Source organism: Dermacentor silvarum, chromosome 1 (assembly GCF_013339745.2).
Source record: "Dermacentor silvarum isolate Dsil-2018 chromosome 1, BIME_Dsil_1.4, whole genome shotgun sequence".
NCBI classification, from domain to species: Eukaryota; Metazoa; Arthropoda; class Arachnida; order Ixodida; family Ixodidae; genus Dermacentor; species Dermacentor silvarum.
The window spans coordinates 207,512,024-207,515,579 of record NC_051154.1 but is presented as its reverse complement, the minus strand read 5'-3'; the positions used below and the strand labels follow the sequence as shown (position 1 = coordinate 207,515,579).

At 47.6% G+C, this 3,556-nt stretch overlaps 1 non-coding gene across 1 annotated transcript; it reads right to left on the bottom strand.

Moving 5' to 3' along the window:
- Positions 1-625: 625 nt before the first annotated feature.
- On the bottom strand, positions 626-697 carry Trnae-uuc (transfer RNA glutamic acid (anticodon UUC)). Its single transcript has one exon. It is a non-coding gene; the product is annotated as a tRNA-Glu (tRNA).
- Positions 698-3,556: the final 2,859 nt, after the last annotated feature.

The window sequence follows — 3,556 nt, the reverse complement described above, 5'->3', positions numbered from 1 at the left end:
GTATACTGATGGCAAAATTTTCACTTTACCGCAAGTGATCAAATCTGTCAAAATCAAGGAAAACTGTCTTTTGGCATAAACAGAAAAAAAAAGAATGATTTCTTTAAATCAAAGAACTCTGTTTTTTTTTCCGTTTAAAGAAAATTTCTGTAATAAAAAAAAAGATATTTGCTGTTCTTTCTTTGTTATTCTTTCGTGTTGAGTTTTTACACTGCGAGTTCAACTTTATTTGCTTAACTTAACCGGCGCCAAGCGTTTAGGGCTTTTAAACGTGCCATGATCATGCACCGACACTTTTCTTCTTCTCCTTCACTACCTTTGAGTGCCGAGAAAACGTTCGATAACAGAGCTTGAACGCAAACGAATGAACGCAGAAGAGAACAAGAGAGAAAGACGTTTATTAAACAAAAATACATAGCAACCACTGTTGGGCTTCGGACAGAAAGCCTAGATTAGGTCTATTGTATTCTCGAAAGTGGCTGGCTTCAGCGTATGAGAACGTAGAACAGAAATATATACCTGTCCCCAGGCAGCGCATGCGGATGAAAGCAATGGGCTTTGAAACTTGCAGAAAAAAAAAAAAAGTACCCCCGAGATTAGAACTCGGATCGCCGGATACATACACTTCCGACGCCGGGAATCGAACCCGGGCCTTCTGGGTGAAAGCCAGATATCCTAGCCACTAGACCACGCCGGAACACGTGCGGCGGGGCTCAGTAGCAGATGCAGACTCAACGCTGTTGCTAAACAGACAGACAAAGAACTTTATTGGTGGTCCTGAGGAACCGCTTTAGGGTACCTCCCTTTTCAGGGAGTCCCCGTAGCCGTCGCGGGCCGCAACCACGTCGGGGTCGGAAGATCGTGGTCCTCCGCCCTGTCACAGAGGGCCGCTATGGCTAAAGCTGCCTAATCTTCCCTCCCCCTCCCCTTCTCTCTCGAAATGCCATCTTACTTCTTTCCACTCTCTCTTTTTTTTTTGCGTTTTCTTTCTCCTGCCGACGCTCAGTTATCAGTCCGTCTCCTGACATTCACGATATGCTTCAGCGTTATTTTTCTTTTGACAATATTTGTGAGATAAGTGACACAGCGGCAAAAGACGTGGAACAAATGGAGGGAAAATGCGAGCTCTGACTTTATAACTGAAAATGGCATTCATATCGCGTTAGCGCCAGGCAGTTCATGCTAGTGAAGACCAATGGCGATTTTTTTTTTTTTTTTTTTTTTTTTTTATGGCGCTAGCACCTAGCGACATTATGTTTCTAAAGGAGCACCCCGGAAATCGGCCTCAGGCAAACGGAAGTTGAGGTGTCTCCGAAACCTGGATAATAATAAGCACCCATCTAAAAGGTGGTAATGGTTCAAGTCAAGAGTTTTATAGGATAGATATGATATAGGTGCATAAGTTTAGTTAAGGAAAGGGCCAATTAACCGTCAGGTCTTTCTCATTATTATGATGGATTAACTATCGTCATCAGCAATGGCTCGAGCGTCGTTGTCTTCTTCCACAGCTGGCTCGTTGGCGCCCCTCGGTGCAACCGCGCGAACGCGCTCGTGCCACTGCTCACGCGTTCGTCGTATTCTTCCACAGCTGGCTCCGTCTACCGCTCATGATTCCAGCGTAGAATTTCACTTCTCGTCCGTCGTCGTAATGGGGAGGCCTCGTTTACGGGAGTATGAGCCATTGCTTAAGGGGGTTTGAGCCATTCATTGTTTTTTTGTTGTTGTTAAAGCGGGAGGCAGTCACGCGCTATGAATTGTTGTGTCAGTCAAAGCTTTTTGACTCTTTATCGCTGGTCACAAAAATTAACCGAAACCAACTGAAACCGCAAGTTCGGATACTTGACCAATCTGTCTATTTCGGTCAAGTACGCAAATTTACGGTGACAGTAATGAATATTTCCACGTCTCACCCGACCCCCAACCCATACAACATCCGTCCCTTCACCCTCCATTCTTTTTTTTTCTTTTTGTGCCTATATAACATCGCTATATGTGTGAAGCTGTCGAGAGCTTAAATATATTTCTTCAGACTACCATCTGCAATGCAGAACCTTTTCGCAAAACAATTAATGCAAAAAGCCATGCCCCCCCCGTCCCCGGAACACAGGAACAGAATTAAAAGAGAAAATAAAGACAGCACTAATAAAGTTGAGACAACATAGGTGGGACTTTAAGGGGGGAGAGAGATAGGGTCGTTTCCTGCCTCTCCGCTGCACTGGAAATTCGGGTGGCGCACTAGCCATTCTTTCCGTCTTACGCGCAAGCACCGTTTATTGCTTGCGTCATCGGTTGCGACGTCACCACGTCGGCCTATCTTTGACGTTGCCGGATGTCGGAAGCGACGCTGCACCGAAGCGACGCGGAAGACACTGTGACCGTGTGTGCAGAATAAGTTTTTGTTGTTTATTCGCTGCAGCTCTGCGATACTAGATGGCAGCCTTAGCCGAGCGGTGTGCGAATGCGAGCGTGCGTGCCAAGACCCGCCGATGTCGCAGATGTTCTCAACGCGCGCCGCAGACGTGATCGTCGCAGCTGCACCCGTTTGTGCACGGCTTCTGACCTTAAGGTCCACATTTTTAATACGGTCTAACCCCAATGAGCTTCTGTAATGTAATACAGCGATCGTTGGAGGACAGTACGTGCAGTGAGCCCCAAAGGGGGGGGGGGGGGGGTAGTGGAAGGGGGAGGGCTGATTGGTTTTCGCTTGATCGTGCGTCTTGTGTTGACAAACCCAATGGACCATCACTTTCGCTTCAAAGAATCGTTATACGATTCTTTCAATCGCATGCAAATTTGCGATGTCGTGCTGTACCAAACGACTTCGGCAAGTCGTTTGTTTATTCTATTTATCCAATGATTATTGAATAAATATTCGGATTATTTGATTATTGAATAAATAATAGATATTATTGAATAAATAAATTCTGTTCGGACTTGCACTATGATGCCTTTACTGTGCGCCACGGTCGACGAGGGGGGGGGGGGGGGGAGGTATTTTGTAAGCGTCCGCCTAGTGGACATGTCCGCTGAAGCTCTGAATGGCTGGGCTGGTGTGCGCGTCAGAAGGGGAGACAGGCGCCCCCAGACAATCAGCACTTCAGCAGCAGACAAAATAGACATGTCCACTAGATGGAAACTTACAGAATAACCCCCCCCTGGAATATTCGGGGGTCACACTGGGATATAGGGCTGCAGAAAATAGCGCCTCTTCCTCTCCACAATCACTCTCTCATTACGTTATCGGGCTTCGCGTCACGCATTCGACCCTAGATGTAATGTTTCAATCCAGTTGCAACACCCAGGCGCTCCGCCTTTTTTGTTTGGTTTGTTGTTACCGGCTATCAAAGGTTCAGCAGCATTCGTGGATAGGGCAACGCGCCGTACCCGCTGGGTGCATCGCTTGCCCAGTACTACACCTACTATACGGGCGCGCGCTCCCGCAAGCGAGGAGTGACCTCAGCTTGCACCGGCGTCCAGCTTTGGGTACGGGCACGTTTGGCTAGGCGGGATAAGATAGAGAGAGCGCGACCGATATCGCCCGCACTCGGATGCACCG